Genomic DNA, 22,609 nt, shown 5'->3' with positions numbered 1-22,609 from the left:
TTACTGGCAATTTTTAAACCAAACATGGATGTTTTTTTTTTCTCAAAGACATGCTGTAGTTCAAATAGGAATTATTTGGGGGCAGTTCTCTGGCCTGTGTTATACAGGAGATCAGACTATGTGATTACAGTGGTACCTTCTGGCCTTAGAATCTTGGAATAAACCCAGCAAAGTCTCTGATTCCACAACAAGAGTGTCCCCATGGGACTTATACCAGCAAAGCAAGAGCAGCATAATTTTACTGGTAAATTTCCCTGTGTATAGAGAGATCCTGAGATAAATAGTTCTTCTCATCAATGCTCTCCCTCTACATCCCCTGTCATTGGAGTATCTGAGCCGCTCACAATCATTAATTGGTTTTACCCTTACACACACCTGAGTAGTAGGGAAGTAGTTCATCCTCATTTCACACGTGGGGAAACAGAGGCACAGCAAAATCATAATTGCTCCCCACCGTCCCCAGCCCTCCCAAAAGCCTGGGTGACAATGACCAGTGTTGTACAAATGGTATTTCAGCCAAAGAGGGGAAAAGCCTGGATAAGGCAGGATTGGGATATAGGGAAAGTGTCAGAGACAGAAGCTGGAAAATCTCTCATATAGGATTTAATTGATCCCACAAAGCGGCCCACTCCCTCTTGCCTCTGGGCTAGATCCTGCCTCATTTCCCTCCATCCCAAACTCCAGGCAGCCAAGGCAGAATTACACTCGTCTCCCCCACTCTGCAGGGGATATTGATGGAGCCAGACACTGCGGGACTAAAGAGTGACCAGCTGCTGCTCAGAAAAGGGAAGGGAGAGGAGAATTGATGCCATGAGCAGTCCAGCTGCTCTGTGCAGCCATGTGGGGAGGGAACCGCAAGACAAACGGACAGTACCCTGAGCATCTTCAGAATCTCCTGTGCAGACACCTCGTCCCTCGCTCAGCAGTGAGCTCTACTCAGCCAGACCTCAAGCTAGCAGCCAAGCACGGCGGGGGTGTATCACAGGCTGTGATGTAGAATTGAATAGCACGCTCATACAATGTTATTTTTGTCCTCACATGTTAACCTACCTCATTCTCTCTCTCTCTCCATTTAGTCTGTTCTCTGAGGTTTTCAGAGCAGTTTATTTCCATAGTTGTGCATTTAAAGGCCAGAAGGGACCAATGGGACCATCTAGTCAGAGCGTCTGCACAGCCCAGGCCAGAGAGCCTCCCCCAGGGATCCCTGCATTGAGCTGCTCACTTCTGGCTGAGCTAGAGCCTGTCTGGTGGAAAGAGACGTCCCTTCTCAGTTTAAAGACTCCAAGCCCGCTCCCATTTCCAAACACTAAGATGGTTGTGGCTGATCAGTGAAAGAGGGGACCAGGAGGAAGGGAGAGGCTGGACTGAGACAGAGCAATTGGACATGGGCTTCGTGTGAACTGGTCTTTCATGCATCTGACATGCATCCGACAAAGTGGGTATTCACCCATGAAAGCTCATGCTCCAATATGTCTCTTAGTGTATAAGGTGCCACAGGACTCTTTGCTCCTTTCAGGGAGGTTAGCCCCCAGCCTTGCCCCTTCCATCCCTCCTCCCACTGGACTCCTGACCCCACATCACAACCACGCCAGGCCCACCAGAGGGGCAGGCAGTCAGTGCCTCCCAGTATCCCCAGCCCAGAGCTCTGGTCAGTACAAGCACTGAGCCTCAGCCTTTCCGAGTCCCAGGCTGCAGGCCAGCTCACCCTAGCCTCAGTCTGGGCCCAGGGGAGAGTGGGAAGAAGGAGGGGGCCTCGGGGCAGTGGGTGGTCAGGGCAATGCCTTCCCTGGCCTGTGATACTCACTGTCCATGCAACTGGAGATGGGCCACAAGGTTTAGCTCCATCTGAGGGTCCTAATCTGACCTTCCCCAGAGTTTGGGGGTGTGGAGTTGGGGTTCTGGTTTGGGCCTATTATAGAGACAGCCCCAGGCCACACAGTTAGGATCTAAACTACCCCAAGATCTGGGTGTGGGGACTCTCCCGCTGAGACCAAGTGTGCAACAGGTACCAGAGATGATGATTCAGAGCCTGACCAAGGAGAGGGAGAAGATGCTCGACTTGGGGTGGCTAGGCCACCTAACAATGAAGGAGCAAGAGGGATGATATGGACGTATTTGTTTGGCAGAGATTTCAGGAAGCTCCGTGGAGCAATCACATCTGATGCATACTCAAGACCTGACACTGACAGACTGACTGAGCAGGTAGGCCAGGCCACAGACATACCCAGCATAGACTTTAGCAAAGGATGTTGTGAAGTTTAACACTCTAGTCAAGAGTATAACCCACAGCAGGTTGTCAGGGCAGGGACCTTGCTGGATAATACCTGACTTTACACCATCATGCACACCAGCAGCACTGACGACTGCACCAGGGCCAGCTGGAAATTTTACATGAAGACTTTTTTTGATAAAAAACTAGATTTTTTTAGTATTTTTTTATTTTATTTAATTGTGGATGTCTCTGCATTCTTTAAACATTTTTGATTTTTCATTGGAAAACCAACAGCCCCAAATTATTTCAGTTTTTGAAAGCTTTCAGCTGATTGTTTTCAGTTTTCAGGTCTCAAAACCTGATATTCCCCTAACCACCTATTTTCATGATTTCAGTTTGTTGATGAAAAATTTAAATTTTATTGCTGAAAATTTCAATGGAAAATATTCTAGATTTTCCACAGAGAAAAAAAATCCATTTTCTATGCGGCTCCAGAATGTGCCATGTTTAAGCCTTCACTGGTTACAGGTGGAATCTGCCAATGCTCTGTTCTGCCCCATGACTCCCCTATGATCTTCTAGAGGTTAATGCATGTTAGCTTGAAGGACTATGTGAGAAATGTGGGAATGTTGATAATCATATCCCATCAAATCCAGCCCCCTGTACTGAGGCAGGACCGAGTAAACCTAGACCGTCCCTGGTGGGGGTATGTCCAGCCTCTTCTTAACAACCTCCGAGGATTTGGATTCCAGAACCTCCCTTGGGAGCCTATTCCAGCGCTTACCTACCCTTATCATTAGAAAGTTTTTCCTACTATCGAACCTAAACCTTCCTTGTTGCAGATTAAGCCCCTTACTTCTTGGCCTACCTTCAGAGGGCATTGAGAACAATTGATCCCCATCCTCCCTATAACAGTCCTTAACAGGTTTGAAGATGGCTATCAGGTTCCCCCGCAGTCTTCTTTTCTCAAAATTAAACATGCCCAATTTTTTTTAACCTTTCCTCAAAGGTCAGATTTTCTAATAGTAACCCTTCTGCCAAGTGGAGTCAGCAGCAACAAGGGCTTGCTTCAATACCTAGAATATTCCCTTTTAACAGAACAACAGAGAACTGGCTTGAGCTCCCACCCACTAACCTGGGACAATTAAACATCATGCCTGAGTGCCTCAAAGAGGCAATGCTTCCCCACTCATAAGCACTGAGTCTGTGTATAGCAGAGAAAACTTTTAATAAAAAGGGGAAAGATACCCAGCATTAACTTGGGAAAACACCACAAGCATGATTCAGAAACATACAACCATGACCAAAACACCCACTTCAGAGTACATTGGGCACTTTGCCTCAGGTTCTCAGAAAAGTCCTGTAGTAACTGAAAGCCTGGAGCACTGGGCCTGGTACAAGATCTGAGGTCTGAACCAGAGGCAGTGAACCAAAGTCAGACCATGGATCAGAGCAGATGCTTACAAGTTCACTGTCCAGTACATTAACTTGGCAAAGTTGTTGCTAGTCTACTAGGCACTAGATACTTAGGTAAATATATTCCACCTGCTACAGATACATCCCAATCTAATAAAGATAAGATGGTTTTACATAATAATGAATAGAGATATTTTGTACAAGATATCAGGAGCAAGGGGAGGTAACAAACAGATGTCATGAAATACATAAGGTGGGGTGCAAGTTGTGTATTTCAGTTGTTTGTCTCAACTTACAGATGTCAGGAAACTTCATTGTAATCCTTTGTATGGCCTAGAGGACAGAAGAGAGTCCCGCTGCTGACTGAACTGCTCCTTGTCACTCAGCACTCATTTGTTACTATACCTACAACCATGGACTCAGGGCACTGGGACTGTGCCTCAAGGGCAATAATCCTGTTTGAGTGCCTTTGTCACTGAACCACGCCTGTGGTCTTTCTTTATGAGTAACATCAAGGTCTGCTGAATTAGCAGGCTGCCGTATCTGCTGCTAATAATAACAACATTGGAGATCTAAGCACAGATGAGCAGGGCAGCCGGAACAACATTACTGACACAACCACAGTCCCGTCTTCAGCACTTAACAACACTGGATAGTACTATCTAGTTCTGCTGGACGAGTTCTCTGTTCAGAGCTGGACAGCACACAGAAAGAACACAGATACAAGGCAATCGACAGCAAGTCCAACAAATAAAATTTCCTTCAACATGCTACTCCCCTCTCCCCCACACCCACTCCATTCACAGTTGTTGTCCTTGGTCAGCAAAGACCCAGAGTTCAGAGATGCATTTTCATGTGTTCACCTCACAGTTGGGGGAGGAAGGCATCTCAGCACACTCCACTGTCGATCGCTCTGCTGCCACTCACTCGCCCACGCTGCCTCCACCAGTTGGTCACTCACTTTCTTTGTCGGCGGCCTGCTCCATCAGTTGATAGCTTGCTTGCTCCACCACCACTGCCATCTCTACTGCTGGGATGTCTTGAAGTCCCACCCTTTAACACAGCTCCCAGTGATTCAGCTGTTACATTGCTAGGGCAAGCTGGGCAGTCTCTTTCACTAGAGACACAGTCCCATAGCACGTCTAATACTTAGACCTGGATGATCAGTGATTCCAGTTCTTGTGATCCTTAACAAAAGTCTCTCAACTGAGCTGTCATTACACAGTGGAGAAGGGAGGATCAAATTGTGTCCAGGACTCTTAGACAAGGCCCATATCGCCCCAAAGAAACACCTATTTCCCCCCTCCCCCACCCAACTCCACTCCACTGGTAGTTGGCACCCATGCCCCTTGCTTAGCATGCTCAGTTAAGCTGAGGGTGAACCCCTCAATCAGGGCATGCTCAGCAGAGTTCTGCACCCCTTGAGTCACACAACAATAACAATTTATTACCTCTGCACTCAATAACAAAGTGAATTGCAATCCAAGACCAGCCAAAAGTGATAAATTTGTCAAAGCTTCTCCATCATGTTACACACTTAAAACAAGTTGGTGTGGTTATGCAAACAAGGTTGGGTTCTGATATCTTCTCCTCCAGCTCATCACTAGATGTCAAAGGAGATCTCATTCAGACTCTGCTTACCTCAGCCTTTGATCATTTCTATTGCTGTTCTCTATGATCTCTCCAACTTGTCCACATCTTTCCTAAAGTGTGATACTCAAAATTGGACACAGTACTCCAGCTCAGACTACACCACTTACCATCTGTGTCTTACATATGACACTACTGTTAATGCATCATAGAGGGTCATTATCCCTTTCCACAACTGTTTCTCTTGGTACTATTTGACCCCAGGCACACAGAGCACGATGCATTAGCAATACAGCACCTTAACCACTCAGTAAGTGTGTCAGCCAAAACGGCCCTTTTGCCACCAGCTGTCACTTGGTCAGGCAAGGCCGGGCACTCAACTCAGGGTAGAAAAGACATAGCAGGGGAGACCTGCAAGCAGACCAGTGGTATAGAGGCTTCATGCATCAGTCACATTCTTGTAAGATGGGTTTGAGTTCTAGCTGGTGTAGGAAGTGCTGTGGCACTCAGTTTATGGAGAACTTTTCTTCTTTTGGAATCTGGGAAGAAGAGACATGGAAGAACTAGCCAGTGGGCACCTCCATGAAAAAAGGGAAGATGGCCAACAACCAAAGGAAGATTCAAACTCATAGGTGCAGTACACAATGAATTAGTAGTTCTTAACCAGTCAGACATCTTGCATGATATAGCTTTGGATTTGGCATCCTGAAGACCGGATCTGTGTTTTCCTCTGTAAATTTGCTTGGGTGCCTAGACTCATCTGACTAAATGACAGCTCATGAGAAAGCTGTCCTATTGCCAAAGAGATAGCCAAAGAGTTAAGGCTGATCCCTTGTATTCTGCTTGGATAGGTTTGAATCCCACCTTTCTTGCTAGCCAGTCTTTCCTTTGGCAGGGTGGCCACTGACTCTTTCCTCTTCAGGTCCTCACTACCCCAGCATGCCTTACCATAAAACCGTTGTTTGCAGTATGGTTGTAGCCATGTAGGTCCAAGGACAGCAGAGCCGTGTAGCTGGAAAGCATCTCTCTCACCAGCAGAAGTTGGTGCAATAGAAGGTTTGACCTCACCCACCTTGTCTGGCTAATAAAAACCAGACACACCCAACAAACCAGGGGCCCCACAGTCCCTGGGGCAGCTGGACACCAGGCCGGCTCACAAAGGTGGGAATTTTGCCTGATGCCTCTCCAGCTCTGGCACCTCAGCAGGCAGAGCCCTTCTCTTCCCCACGCTCGCTCGGGCGTCTGGCCGCAGCTGAGCAATGCCAGCGTAACCCCCGTGTTTGCATTTCAAGGCGCAGTGATGTCACTAGTACAGCAAACAGTCAGGGGCTCCATGGCCCTTTGCTCTGTGACCTGGAGACTTGCTGGAGCCTGGCGGAGCCCTGCTGAGATGGGCCGAACCCTCCAGCCCTGGGTGTGGCAAGTGCAGGGTATGGGCTGGAGCTGCCTGCAGCGACTTGGGAAACTCCTGTGGGGGGACGGGCCTGGTGAGCAGAGTCAGTGATGGGACCGTCAAGGGTGGGGAATGGCCAACTGTCACCTGGAGGGGATGGGGAAAATGGCCAACTGTCACCTGGAGGGAGCATGATGGGGGGAGCCTAACTGTTACCTAAGAGAGGATGGGGGAAGTACAACTGTCAAGCTGAGAGGAGTGAGTTGTGGGGAGTTGAGGGAGGATCTCCTGCCGGGGGGAAGGGGTCAGGAAAAGCCTTCAGATAAAAGGGAGCCCATGGGATGGAGGGAGGGGCTGGGGGCTGGGTAGGGGGAAGGGAAGGTAGAAACGGGGAGGTGACAGAGAAGGGAAGGGGGTGGAGATGGGGGGAGGAGAAAGGATAGAAATAGGGTGTGGAGAGGGGAGAGGAGCAGAATAGAAACAGAACAGTGGGGGTGAGGGGGAGATGAGAGCCCAGACAGGGCCTAGGGGAAGTGGGAGCCCAGATTCTAGGGGAGCCACCCTTTTAGTCTCTGGGTGCCAGGGAGTCTCTCCCACCTGCACATAACCGTGCTCCTTAGAGGTTAACAAAAGTCTCCATCCAGGAGCGGCACCAGGGTTTTTGGCATCCTAGGCGGGGGTCCTTCCGCACTCCCGGTAGTTGGCGGCAATTCTGCGGCGGGGGGGGGGGTCCTTCTGCACTCCCGGTCTTCAGGACACTTTGGCGACGGGTCCCGAAGCAAGTGAAGGACCCGCCGCAGAATTGCCACTGAAGACTCGGAGCGCGGAAGGACTCCCCACCGCTGAATTGCCACCGAAGGTGGCAAAATGCTGCCCCCCCAAATCCTAGTGTCCCAGGCGACTGCCTAGGTCACCTAAATGGAAGCGCCGGCCCTGCCCCCATCTTTCCAAGCTCCCTATTTTGTGGGGCAGGGATCTGCTGAGGGGAAGAGGTGTCCCTGTCAAGAGATCCCTCATGTCACATCAGATATGCTGAGACCCCCCAAAGTAACATGGGCCAGGGGAAGCTGCTCAAGCCATACAATAGAAACCACCCCAACTCTATGCAGCCTTCAGATCTGGTGGTCCCAATCCCGAGGTGGGTCCCAGAGACGAGCTGTCACTCCAGGGTCAGTGTCTGGGGGTTTCAACCATTTTTGATGTATGTGTTTTGCAGACATTGGTGCTGAGTTTACATGATTCTGTTACGTTGTTTTATCTGTGTGTTATTGCAGAATCACTTGTGGGTGGAGCTGGGCTACTAACTGATGTTTCCGTCTGGCAGCAAACTGAAAAATCAGAGCAAGTGTTCGAGTAGATTCCAAATGTGTTTGGATTTTCTCAGCCAAATGGGAAAGTCTCTTTTAGGTAACAGAACACATTTCATTCTGGTCACCTTTCTAAAAGTGCCTGCCCAACCTTTGCCCAGGGGTTCAGACTCTTGCCTGAGATGTGAGAGACTCACATTTGCAACCCGACTTTGGAGCAGGGTCTTGATCTCAGCATGAGCATCCAACCCCCCTGGGCACAGGCCATTCTGGGATGGGCTGCTCTCCCATGGAGGCTGTTCCACTTTTCATAACTACTAAAATATTAATTGGGACATACAGGAGTGAGTGAGAATGACTCTACAAGCTGGGGATTGAGGGACTCACCTGGGTAGAAGGAGCTAAGGATTCCAATCTCTCCTCTGAAAGAGGGAGAGAGAAGATTTGACTCAGCGTCTCTTAGCTCCTGTGAGCATTAATCACCAGGCTGGAGAGTTGTTCTTGTGCTCTTTGGCCCAAGGAATAGCAGATTGTTAGCTGCTATTTATGAGTCCAACACACACTTCTGAAGCTGACCTAAACAACGTATTAAACATTTTTGCCCAGCTAAAACATATCTGGTCAAATTTGTGAATAGTTTTGTATTGGCCAAAACTGTTTTTCTGTGTGTAAACTGTTTGTCATTAAATTTTCACTCAGCTCTACTTGTGAGAAAACTGTTAGTTTTTGTAGGGTCATTGCTGAGTGCCAGGATAGCACCCAAAGCAGTTTGTTTGAAAGCTTGTGACAGCTGGAATTACATTTTGATTTATTTTTGTAGGTGCATCCATGAGCACTGGGACACTTTCCATGTGAAATTGTTATTGTAGGGTTGTCGATATGTATTGAGGCTATGCATATGTTGAAGCTGCACGCATACTTCTGTGTTATCATTCGGTCTTTTTATGAGCTGTGGGGACCTCTCCTGCTGGCTTGTTATTGTAGTGTTATTTGTGAGTCCTGGGGCTGTGATCACACTGGTTTCTTATTTTAGGGTTGCTCGTGAATGCTGGGTTTATGGTTAAAAACAACAATGAAGTGGAATGAGAATCTCCAGTTGTTTCCATCTGTGTTATGCCACCCTGATCAGTCAGAAACCCCCATGTGTGATGAGGCTGTTCTATGGGGCAGGAGAGGTGACTTCACTGTTGGGGGAGATGTCCTTGTATTTCTCTGCTTTGTTTCCCCAACTCTGCCCCAGAGCAGAAACTCCTTCTCTCCCCCAAATTCATCCCTCAGAGGGTTGGTTTATTTTATAAGCCAATATGGGCAGGGATACAAAACCATGTTCCGAAGTGTCCCTAGACTCTATTTGCCAGAAGCTGGGAATGGGTTACAGCGGATGGATTACGTGGTGATTACCTGTTCTGTTCATTCCCTCTGGGGCACCTGGCAATGGCTACTGTTGGAAGACAGGATACTAAATTAGATGGACCATTGGTCTGACCCACTATGGCCATTCTTATGTTCTTATGTACCCCACTGTTGGGATAAGGGCAGGTCTGTGGGTTTGGGCCCTGCTCCCCTTAAGGTCCCTCTGTTTCCCCAGACAAGCATGAGTGAGCAGCTGAAGCCACCCACAGCAAGAGGAACAATCCCAGTTGGTGCCCCCTAACATTAGGATTTCCACATGTTGTGACATGATTGCGATGAGTGGAGGCAGTCACAGTGATGGACAAATGCATGCTGCTGGAGGAAAAGAGGCCTCATCCCATCCCTGTGTGTGTGCTCTTGAGCAGAAGCAGAGGACCTTGAACCTGAGATGTCAGGGAATATCAGGGCAAAGAGGCTCAAATCCCCAAGGATGCAGTGAGCAAGAGCAGAGGTAGCTAGATGAGCACACTGGATTTTAAAAAAATATTTGTCAGTTGTTTTTTTACCCCAAGAGCCTTTGGCAATGTCACTGCTGTTTTTAAAAGTTTGTTTGCAGTAATGTACACTCGCTTGTTTAGTCTGTGGTTGTCATTTGGGTCCTGGGGCTGTACATGTTGCTTTGTTATTATAGGGTCATGCACTGGGTCTGTGCACATATTGATTTGTTGTCATTTCCATGTCTCCTTTCAGATTTGCGTTGGCTGTTAACACCCATATGAAACACACAAATGTTATTTGCCCTGGCTTTAGAAGGGGCAAACTGAGGCACTCAGACACAAGGGGACTTACCAAAGCTTACTCAGTGAGTCAATGACACAGCTGGGAATAGAAGCCAGGAATCCACCAAGCCCTGGGTGTTAGCCCAAAAAGCCTTCTTCCCATCCTCTGCAATAGAAAGTCTAATGTGATATCAGTGCACAGAATGTGGCGTGACAAAATGTGGTGTGACAAAAATGAGAGGTGGAGAGAACCCACCACACTACTTTTCAGAACAACTAACTCAGCTTGCAGCAATCTACTTCTATCCACAATAAGCCACACTTCTCTCCCAGAACTAGGGGTAGAAGCCACGATTCCTGATCACCAATATTCTACTGGTGACAAGTGAATGTTTGTGTAACCCATTGAGAAGTCTAAAAAGATACCAGTAATTGCTCATGTGGTTCAGCAAATGTGGACCTAAACTGAGGATTTGACACTTAAGCATTCTAACCCTACTATTGACCTACATGAAAGGTGAATATTTTCACGTTCTGTGTTTGTACTATACCTAGCATAATGGGGTCCTGGTCCATTGTCATGCTGTCTGGAGTGACTCACAACTGTGAATGCTGACCTTGAGGTCAGAAAAGAGGGCAGATACCCCAAACTTGTGGTATATTCTATAAATAGATTTGACTAAAGTAGTAACAAATGTAAACTCCTGGATCACTGTACCAGTCTTACCATGGAGTCAGACAGTCCCTTTAGACTCTCCAGTCTATCTTGTCACTCAGACAAACTGAACTTTGTGATAAAAGGTCACTTTAAACCAAAAGTCACACCACATCAGGCTGCTCCCAGTTTCAAGAGACCAGTCACTTACCCCAGATCAATAGGTACTCCAGCTCTTACACCAAAGATAATGCTGGTAGGGAATTTTGTATTAAACTTACTACAGGTTTATTAGTTAAGAAAAGGAAATGAGAGTTATTGAGAGGTTATAGCAGGTAAAATATTTTCACAAGTGAGTCACAGTTTATAGTTCCAAATGACACCAGCAATATAATAAACTGCTAGCTTCATGAAAGTCTTTTCAGTTTACCCATATTGTCCCTGGGGATTGTTAGGATATATATATTCAGGCCTGTCAGCAAAGGCCTATACTTTAAGAATTTAGGTGAATTCTTATCACTTAGCTAGTTATAGAGGTATAAAAGAAAGAATCAAAAATCACTATCTGTGTAGTGGCCTTCTCTTACTGTGACAGTCTGAGGCCTGATTCTTTAGCAGCCATAAACTGGGAAATGTATGGTCACATCCTCACATTCCAAACTAGTCATATTAAAATAAGGCAATCTGGGGCTGTTAGGAAGGTGATTCGATCTATCACCTCCAGAGAAAGGGAAGAGCCTAGAAATTTAGTTTGATAGTTTTCTATCTGGTAATAACTCACTTATCAATAGACACAGCTGGAGAACCCTTATGTCTGTATAGACATAGTTGTGAAATCCTCACTTCTGTACTGTTTTGTATGTTTATTTGCATGGTCTCTGTCTGGTTCTGTGATTGTTTCTCTCTGCTGTATAATTAATTTTGCTAGGTGTAAACCAATGAAGGTGGTGGGATATAATTGGTTAGCTAATCGTATTACAATACGTTAGGATTGGTTAGGTAAATTTCAGTAGAATGATTGGTTAAGGTATAGCTGAAAATATTACTGTATAAATTAGGGGCAAACAGGAAGTAAGTTGGGATTCAAAAATAAGGAAAAGGAACTTGAATTTAAGCTTGCTGGAAGTTCACCCCAATAAACACTGAATTGTTTGCACCTTCGGACTTCGGGTATTGTTTCTCTCTGTTCATGCGAGAAGGAGCAGGGAAGGGTGAGAGTGAAGGAATAAGCCCTCTAACAGGGATCTCTGCTTCGCATCTGATGCACTTCCTTGTAAGAATCCAAAGAGTCCAGAGATCCAGGATTCTTCCTTGAATCCTTACTTATAGCATCCTCTCATAGAAACCAAGCAGACAGTGTTCACTATTCATGTGGGCTTTTCCTTTGGTGATGGTGAGTGAGGAATGCACTGTGAGTCTTTGGCCTCCAATCATCACACAAAATGATCACTTGTTTCGAAATAGCTCTTTTCTGTTAAAGTTCTTCATTTGCATTCTGCAAGGCTTCTTTCTCCTTTGAGGGGTTATTTACGTGAGTGAGTGTGAGTGTGAATATACACAATGTAAATGTTTGTTATTACAGTCTAACAGGATACGCATAAGTGAAAACAATGCGAGTGACATTCCACTGGTTTTCATGATGTTTAAACACCAAATACATTCTTTTATATTTAACACTCACTTTGATCTCTACTAATATATAAGTGAATTGTCCTGGGTCTCTGACATGAGCTGGCACCTGGTCCGCCAGCATCTCATCCGTCACTGGGGTTCTAGGTGCTACAATAATAAGAGCAGTCTGGCTTTATGGGATTCACACGGTGAGGAGACCATTTTAAAATAAGGTTTGTACCTAAAAATATGATAATCTGTAAATTATGGTGTGAATCACCAAAATGCTGAAACCGAGTTGCTGCTCTGGCTGGATCTGTGTGTGGGGCACAGGGTTGTCAGGCATCTGGTTTCTGACCAGAACGCCTGGTTGAAAAGGGACCCTGGCAGCTCTGGTCAGCATAGCAAAAATCCAGTTGGCCGCAGTGCCAGTGTGGCAGGCAAGCTCTGCATCTGGCTCTGCATAGCTCCTGGGAAGCAGGAGTCACATCTCTGCAGCTCCTAGGTGGAGAGGCAGCCATGGAGCTCGAGGCACTGTCCCCGCCTGCAGGCACCACCCTTAGTGCAGCTCAGCAGCTCCCATTGGCCATGGTTTCTGGCCAATGAGAGATTCAGGAGCAGTGCCTGTGGACGGGGACAGCACATGGAGCCCCCTGGCAACTCCCGGCTAGGAGCTGGAGGGACATGATGCTGCTTCCCGGGAGCTGCCTGAGGTCAGTGCCTACTGGAGCCCTTCCCACACCCCAACTCCCTGCCCCAGCTCGGAACCCCCTCCCACACTCTAAACCCCTTGGCCCCAGTCCGTGGCCCCCTCCTGCACTCTGAATCCCTCATCCCCAGCCACACCCCAGAGCCTGCATCTTCTGCTGGAGCCTTCACACCCTCTCACACCCCAACCTCCTGCCCCAGCCTGGTGAAAATGAGCAAGTGAAGAAAGGTGGAGGAGAGCGAGTGATGGAGAAAGGAGGGATGGAGTGAGCAGGGGCGGGGCCTCAGAGAATGGATGGGGCAGGGGGTGGGGCAAGTGTGTTCAGTTTTCTTCAATTAGAAAGTTGGCAGCTTTAGTCTCTCTGCAGACTCTGGCGGGAGTTGCTGGGACTGTTAAACCCAGGGCACTATTCTCAGCTTTTCTCCTCACACAAGTAACCAGGAAATCTATGTTTTCCTTTAACCAAAGACAAGAGTCTGTTGTGTCCCGTGGCATAGGCCTGCAGTGCCTAGGTCTCAATCCTGCGCTCTGGTAGTTTATGTCATTTCCACAGTGACCTCGATGGGCTCAGAAGGAGGTCTCTTTGGAGAGAAGGTTCCCTTTGTTATGGTCCCAGCCAGTGTCAGATTTAGAGTTAGTGGGGCCTGTGCTCACTTCACTTTGCCCCCCCCAGGAAAACATTTTATTCCCCCCCCCCCCGGTTTTTCATTCTTTTTTCTCCATTCTTCTCCTGGTCTCAGGGTTGGGGTGCGGGGTCTTGGCGGGAGTTAGAGACTTAAGGTGTGGGAGGGGACACAGGGCTGGGGCAGGCAGGGAGTGCAGAGCACTTACCTGGGGCAGCTCCTGTTTGGTGCAGGAAGGGGTGCAGGTGGCTCTGTGCAGCACAGCACCACCCCTATGGCTGCAATTCTGGGAGCCCTCCCACCAGGCAGGGCCGTCCAGAATGCAGGGGGTGCAGAGGCTTTAGGGGCTGCAGGGCCCTGGGCTAAGGGGCCCCTGGGGCTACAGCTCTAAACCCCCTTTTGGAATGTGGCCCTGCAAACATGGGCGGAGGACTCAGGAGGAGCAGAGGCAGCCTTGCAGCCAGCGGCCGCCCTGTGCTCCTCCTGAGTCCTCCATCCACGGTGCTTCCACCACCCACACCTCCCGCCTGCTACACTGAGGCTGCAGATGAGCCTCCCTCCCTGCTTTCCTGCTCAACGGCCCCCCTGCCCCCTCCCCATGGTGGGTGCTGGTGCTGAGCCCGAGTGCCGGCCCCTTGTTGTTTACTGGTAAATCTGCCCCGGTCCCAATGCACACAGAGGAGTTAGACAAAATCATAAATCCTGTGGCTGGAAGCCTGCAGCCTAACATGGCTTTACTACTTAGAATCCAGAGTGACAACACACAAGGACCCAGAATGGAGAGAGACAAAGCAGTCTGCTCCCTAAGGCAGAGAGGCCCAGGTCATCTCATTTAGCTGGGGATTGGTCCTGCTTTGAGCAGGGGGTTGGAATAGATGACCTCTTGAGGTCCCTTCCAACCCTAATATTCTATTTTTCTATGATTCTATGATTTTTCTCTTAGGCTGCTCTCTGTAGAACTGCCTACTGCTGGACCCAGATCACACACCTCCTTACAGAGACCCTTGCCTGCCAACAGAACCAAGAAACCCCCCAGAGCATTTACAGTGATAGCTTCCAATTCCTGTACAGTTTTCAACGCATCACACAGATGATGGACGGGCTTGGAGGGAGCTGGCAGTGAAACAGAAATAGATTCACAGAAGTTAAGGCCAGAAGATCCCATTGTGTCCATCCAGTCTGACCCTGTGTTCACGTGTTGGAGAATTGGGGGGAGGATGACTGAGGCTCTGAGCAGAACTGAAATGGCCCCTGTTGACTCTCTCACTACGTATCGTGCTGTAATATCTGCTGATGTGATGGTCTTCCATTGGTGTCAGGGGGAGCAGATATCTGACAGTGCCCCCTGGGGTCTGTGACAGCCACTGCCACCTTGTCTCTGTCACCTGGCAGCATCACTTACAGAGGTGGGTGACTTCTGCCCAAGCTGACCCTGTAGAGAGGTGCCCAGATGTCACCCACTGGCCAGTGTGTTAGACAGGCCCCTCTGGGCCTAATCCACACAGTATGTGAGTCTGTCACAGCCCCAGCTGTACAGCCTGACTCTTTAACTCATGCTGTAGAACCTCATGCAGTTTGCTGTGGAGCACTCAGGTTCAGGAGGGGCTGGGAGCTCTGCACAATATGAAGTTGGATTCAGGCAATGCAGGGCCTTCCACTCACCCTGACTTGAGCTCCCCTATAGACTTGCCTCCCCCTATTGAGTTATCAGTGGCAAGGTCCTCCTTTCCCCTCCTGGACAGACAAGGTCAGCATATTGGCCCACTGTTCCCCTAGAAAGGTTGGAGTATCAACAAGGATTTTCACCCTCCAATCCCACTACTTCCCTCAGCCCCAGGGTGTTGGTTGCAGAAATACATCTGTGCAAGATTATACAGTGACTCCTCACTTAACGTTGTAGTTATGTTCCTGAAAAATGCAACTTTAAGCGAAAGGATGTTAAGTGAATCAAATTTCCCCATTAGAATTAATATAAATGAGGGGGTTAGGTTCCAGGGAATTTTTTTACGCCAGACAAGACTATATATATATACACACACACATTATAAGTTTTAAACAAACAGTTTAATACTGCTACACAGTGATGATGATTGTGAAGCTTGGTTGAGGTGGAGGAGTCAGAGGGTGGGATATTTCCCAGGCAAAGTCTTACCGTTAAATGATAAGCTAGCAATTGGCTGAGCCCTCAAGGGTTAACTCTCACAGTCTACAAGGCTGCAGGAATGGAGGGAGTGGAGAGAGCATTACAGACAGAGACAGAGAGACACACTGTGTGTGTGAGAGAGAGATGCACATTTCCCCTTGAAGTACATTGGACTTGATAATTAGATCATCTTGCTGAGACTGCAGCTGCTGCTGCCTGGAAGCTCCCTCTGTGGTGCCCACCCCCCTGCTCTATGGAAGATGGGGTAATTGGGGTGCAGGAGCAGGGAGGAGGGGGACACCCTGACATTAATCCCCCTCTTCCTCCCCTCCACCCTGGCACAGCAAGCAGGAGTCTTGGGGAGCAGCTCCAAGGCAAAGGGCAGGAGCAGCAGATGGCAGTGGGGGTAGGGACAGCTGCAATTGGTAGCCTGCTGGGCAGCTGCTGCACAGGGAACTTAGGGGAGCGGGGAGCTGATAGGGGGGCTGCCGCTCCACCCTGATTCCAAGCCCCCACCGGCTAGTTGCAACAGGCTGCTCTTCTTTAAAGCAGTGGGCAAAGCAGGAAGGGAGCATTGCACAACTTTAAATGAGCATATTCCCTAATTGATCAGCAACATAACAACAAAACAACGTTAACCAGGACAACTTTAAGTGAGGAGTTACTGTAATTTAGAGACGTTCCTTCATAAAGGACATTATTATGTATATAGAGATTCTGAGCGATGCCTGGTAGCAGGATCAAGAACCCAGTGTAGCTGTACATAGCAGTTCACCACAGATGCTCTGTAGTTTATTTTTAATAAAAGTTTTATTCCTTTCTCACTCACTAATTTGTTCTTTAATGAACCTCAGGATCATTTCATGGTGTGAGAAGTGCTGAGTAAGAAGGAAACTGCCGTCATTTTGAGGTTAACTCCTGTGTTTGCAACTGAAAGGAGAGGCAAGGGGAGCACACGGAACGGCAAGCAGAGAAGAACCGCAAGCTTTTGTATATATTTTATTAACACAATGGTTGCTTGACTAGTTTAAGAAGGGAAGAAAGCCATAAATGGATGTGTCTCCACCTGCATCCAGAACTGGAAGAAATTCCAACAGAGACTTGAATTGTATCTAGGAGCTATAAGGGCAGAAGAGAAAAATAATAAAGAGAAATTCATGTTTTTGCATGTTTTTGGGGAGGAAACATTGGATATTTATAACTATATATTTGAAGAAGGTGAAAGCTTGAAGTTTAGTAAAATTCTGACTAAATTTGAGGAACACTGTAGACCAAAAAATAATGAGACTTTAGAGAGAGAATTTTTTTACATGCATGTAAAAAATTGACACTATTGAGCAATAGGTTACAGAATTAGGGAGGCTCAGTGAAGCTTGTGACTTTGGTGAGTTGATGGAGTCTCTGGTCAGTACTGAGTTCACAATGGTACGAAGGGCACAGTAGAGCCAGATGATTTGTGACTCACACTGGGGGGACACAATCTAAAGGGGAGGACACATGACTGTCCTACATGTCTCCTCTGCCCATCAATATCCTTCCCCCATGCGCTCAGCCCAGAACTTTCACACTCCCTGCCCCACACACATTACCTGAAGTGGGGGGGCTCTCTCCTTTTCCTGCTGCACCATCCCCCGCCTCCCCAACACTTTTGGCCTCTCTCCCTGGCAGCCAGGCCTGGATGCGGTGCGGGAAGGAGCAACTTCTTGCACAGCTGAAGTTGGCCACTCAGGGTCCCTGCTCCGTGCAGCGTGGTGGCTGCCTGAGACAGCCTGGCTTGGGAGGCAGTGGCCCACTCCCAGATTGGGCCTGGCTGCCAGAGGCAGGGTCTGAGCAAGCTGGAAATGGGCCAAGAGGGAGAGGGGGCTCTGGCTTGCTCGGCCTCTGTCCGCAGCAGTTGGGCTGGGGCAGGGACCCAGAGTGACCGGTGCAAGAAGCACCTGGTCCCACCCCCCTCTGCTCCCTACCCAGGCCAGTTGCCAGGCACAGGAGCCAAGCATGCCGTGCGGAGCAGTCGCAGTGGGAGAACAGAGCCCTTCCCTCCCCAGCAGGCCAACCTAGGGGGAGGGACTTGATCTCCTAATGCCCCTCCACGCATTGCCTCTGCAACGGGTCCACACTCGGGAAGGGCCCCATAATCTTTGTCATTACTACTGATGGCTCTCCCTGGGATTGGGAGGTACGAGAAGAAGGTCAGACAGTGTGTGTGGTAAGGGCAGCAGAGGAGAGGCTGAGGGGATCTTGGCGATGTCTGTCTGTCTGTCTATACCTCAGCTGAAGGCGGAGCAAGTCAGTGCCTCACACCAGTTGAAGGGCTCAGGGGAGCGTTACGGCCCCACCAGGCCAGGCCTGAGCTGTGCAGAGGCAGTGAACATGAGGCGGTATGGTGTGTCCAGACCCACTTTTCCCCAGCCGCTTGGCGGAGTGTGGGATGGAGGGGCTTGGCAGGTCCCGGTCAGGATTTTCTGGCTGCCATGCAGATGATTATGCTCTTTCATTGCATCCATATGCAGATTGCATGGCTCCTGCCTCGTCTCTGGGCTCTCAGGCCTCGCTGGGCCTGTGGGAGTGTGGGCTGGAGGGCGCTGTGCATGCGGCTCCCTCGCCCGATGCATCTGCCCCAGTCTTACCATTATTCAAATGAGGAGACTGAGCCAGGAGGCAGGAAGTATGGGGGTCCTGGACCATACTGAACAAGAGGTGGCAGCACCTGGTGGACATGCTGGGTGCTCATTACACCAGGTAACCCCCTTGTCCCAGGTCCCGCAGAGCAACTGGAGCCCCAGGGCCCCATCCCCCCTTCAATACTCTCAGGGGAGACTGGACCTCCCCCAGTGCCCCCCGCTCCATTTCCCCACCAGTATCCCTTGGGGAGACTGTACCTCCCACAGCATCCCCTGGCCCACCACCCCACCAGCACCCATGGGGGGACTTGAATGTTGTTCCCCCCTCAGCTCCCCTGGTCAGCCTGTGCTCCAGGTCCAGCAGGGAGCTGTACTTGGCCAAGCTGCAGCCAGGTGAGGCCTGGCCTGGTTCAGAGGAGAAGCGGGGCAGATCGACAGAAGTGGTGGCTCTGGAGTGGGGTTCCCAAGAGTGGTCCGGCTGGGGTGCAGTGTGGGTCCAGTTAAGGAACAGAAGTTCAGGAGAAGCCCTGTTCTGGCAGGCAATGGGGAAGTTCAGGTTGAGAGGGCTCAATTCACAGAGGGGTTTGATCTGGTTCAGGCTGGAAGGGGGTCTGGTCCCATTTGGGGGTTTTGGTCTGGGGAAGGATGTGGTTCTGGTCTGGTTTGGAGAGGGGGTCATTCTGGGAAGGGATCTGGGTCCGGTCTGATTTGGTCTGGGGAGAGATTTGGATCTGGTCTGGTTCAGGGAGGTCATTCTCGAGGGGATGTGAGTCTGATCTGATTTGAAGGGTTGGCCTGGTCTTTTGGGGACACATATGGTCCCGTTCCTAGTCTCTGTGCCTCTCTGCCTGCAGGGGAGGACAAGCAAGGCTAAAATGAATAATGAGGCTGTAAATAAAATGTATTAAATTTTTCATTTTTTTCTTTTTTTAGGTGTTTTAAACCTGTCCCAGTTTCACACAATTCAATTCAAACCCTGGTAGTTCATTTGAAAAATGTGAAGGGTGAGATAGTGTGATGGTTCCCTATTAGTGGGAGTAGTATAGCCCAGTGGACTAGATTGCTTTTGTTATAGTCACTGCTACTGTAGCTCAGTGGGCTAGCTTGCTTTTATTATATTTACTGCTTTGCATTATGTTTAGAGGAAATGCAAGAAACCTACGGGCCTGCATCCTGTAAGACATTAGCATCAACAAGTTAGCATAAGGCTTGAGGCCTGTGAACTTTGAACAGATACATTTTGCACAGATAAATGGCCCAGTAGAAAACCCCAAGTATGTGGGGAGCTGAAAATAGACTTTAAGGGGAAGTTCTGACCACAGGTACATGAGTCAACCACAGAAGAGTCCTAGCAACAAACAGACATACATAATGGGTACATGGGATACATCTAGCCTGCTTGCTTGCCAATATATCTTTTCTTATAAGCTTCTTATGAGTTTGATTATTTGTTTTCTTATAATAGGTTTATAGGTCTATATTGGAGTATATTTTGGCTGCAACACAAGGGACTTGCAGGCCACATCCTGTATGTCAAGCTAAGGCAAAGTTAGCATACATATGTTTGGGACCTTTCACCTAGATACATGGTGATGAGCTAAAGCACAAGGTCCATATATGGCGGCAACCTTTAACATAAAGGATGCTTTGAAGGAGGTTGGCATAACAGACTTTCTTAAGTTCACACCCTTTTAAACTTAACAGGTACCCCACAACTTGGAACGAACAGAAATAACCAGTTAGGACAGAAATAACAAATGTGATACCTAATCACAAGAGGGCCATGGTAACGAATTGACATATATGATAATAAGTTGAAATCATTGATATGATAACCTGTAGAAAAAAGACACTCCAACATTAGTAAGATGAGGAAATACAAATAAGGGAAAAGGGAAAAATCCGTTACTAAATATGCATTGAATATAACAGCGTCAGAGTAATATATTATAAAAGTGGCATGCCGGCCTAGAAGAGGTAAAAGAGAACATAAGAATGGCCATACAGGGTCAGACCAAAAGTCCATCTAGCCCAGTATCCTGTCTTCCAACAGTGGCCAATGCCAGGTGCCCCAGAGGGAATGAACAGAGCAGGGAATCATCAAGTGATCCAGCCCCTGTCACTCATTCCCAGCTTCAGGCAAACAGAGGCTAGGGACACCATTCCTGACCATTCTGGTGAATAGCATTTATGAACCTATCCTCCATGAATGTATCTAGTTCTTTTTTTGAATTTGGCCCTCACAACATACTCTGGCCTTTAGTCTTGGCCTTCATAACATCCTCTGGCAAGGAGTTCCACAGGTTGACTGTGTTGTGTGAAAAAATACTTCTTTTTTTTTTGTTTTAAATCTTCAGCTTATTAATTTCATTTGGTGACCTCTAGTGCTTCTCTTATGAGAAAGAGTAAACAACGCTTCCTTATTTACTTTCTCCACACCAGTCATGATTTTGTAGACCTCTATCATAGCTCCCCCTCAGTCACCTTTTTTCCAAACTGAAAAGTCCCAGTCTTCTTAATATCTCATCATATGGCAGATGCTCCATTCCCCTAATCATTTTTGTTGTCCTTTTCTGAACCTTTTTCAATTCCAATATATCTTTTTTGAGAAGGGTGACCACATCTGCACACAGTATTCAAGACATGGGCATGCCATGGATTTATATAGAAGCAATATGACATTTTCTGTCCTATTATCTATCCATTTCTTAATGATGCCCAACTTTCTGTTTGCTTTTTTGACCGTCACTGCACATTGAGTGGATGTTTTCTGAGAACTATCCACAATGACTCCAAGATCTCTTCCTTGAATGGTAACAGTTAATTTAGACTCCATCATTTTTTACGTATAGTTGGGATTATGTTTTCCAGTGTGCATTACTTTGCATTTATCAACATTAAATTTGAAATATGATTTTGTTGTCCAGTCACTCAGTTTTGAGAGATCCTTTTGTAGCTCTTCGCAGTCTGCCAGGTCTTAACTATCTTTAGTAATTTTGTATCATCTGCAAATGTTGCCACTTCGCTATTTACCCCCTTTTCCAGATCATTTATGAACATATTGAATAAAACTTTTTCTGTCCTGGGAACAGACCCCTGTGGGAACACTACTATTTACCTTTCTCCATTCTGAAAACTGACCACTTATACCTACCCCTTTTAACCAGTTACCAATCCATGAGAGCTCCTTCCCTCTTATTCCTTGGCAGCTTACTTTGCATAAAAGCCTTTGATGAGGGACCTTGTCAAAGGCTTTCTGAAAATCTAAGTACATTATATTCACTGGATCCCCTTGGTCCACATGCTTGTTGACCCCTCAAAGTAGATTGGTGAGGCATGATTGCCCTTTACTAAAACCATGTTGACTCTTCCTCAACAAATTATGTTCATCTATATGTCTAACAATATTGTTCTTTATTATAGTTTCAACCACTTTGCCTGGTACTGAAGTCAGGCTTACCAGCGTGTTTACCTCTGGAGCACTTTTTAAAGATTGGCATCACATTAGCTATCCTCCGGTCATCTGGTGCAGAAGCTGATTTAAATGATAGGTTACAGACTATAGTTAGTGGTTCTGCAATTTCACATTTGAGTTCCTTCAAAACTCTTGGGTGAATACTATCTGGTCCCGGTGACTTATTGCTGTTTTATTTATCTATTTGTTCCAAAACTTCCTCTAATGATACCTCAATCTGGGACAGTTCGTCAGATCTGTCACCTAAAAAGAATGGTTCAGGTTGGGATTCTCCCTCACATCCTCAGCCATGAAGACTGATGCAAAGAATTCATTTAGTTTCTCCGTAATGGCCTTATCATCCTTGAGTGCTCCTTTACCACCACAACTGTCCAGTGGCCCTACTGGTTGGTTAGCAGGCTTCCTCCTGATATACTAAAAAAAAAATTGCTATTACTATTTGAGTCTTTGGCTAACTGTTCCTCAAATTCTTTTTTGGCCTTCCTAATTGTATTTTTACACTTCATTTGCCAGTGTTTATGCTCCTTTCTCTTTTCCTCACTGGGATTTAACTTCCATTTTTTAAAGGTTGCCTTTTGCCTCTCACTGCTTCTTTTTCTTTGTTGTTTAGCCATAGTGGTCTTTTTTGGTTCTAGGAGAGTGAACAGATCCTAACTCAGCCCTGTAAAGCGCCTCAGCCTCAGCAGCAAGGCATCTCTGTGTGTCCATGCACATGAGCATGA

The sequence above is a fragment of the Gopherus flavomarginatus genome, chromosome 18 (assembly GCF_025201925.1).
Source record: "Gopherus flavomarginatus isolate rGopFla2 chromosome 18, rGopFla2.mat.asm, whole genome shotgun sequence".
Taxonomy (NCBI): Eukaryota; Metazoa; Chordata; order Testudines; family Testudinidae; genus Gopherus; species Gopherus flavomarginatus.
This window is presented reverse-complemented; position numbering follows the sequence as displayed.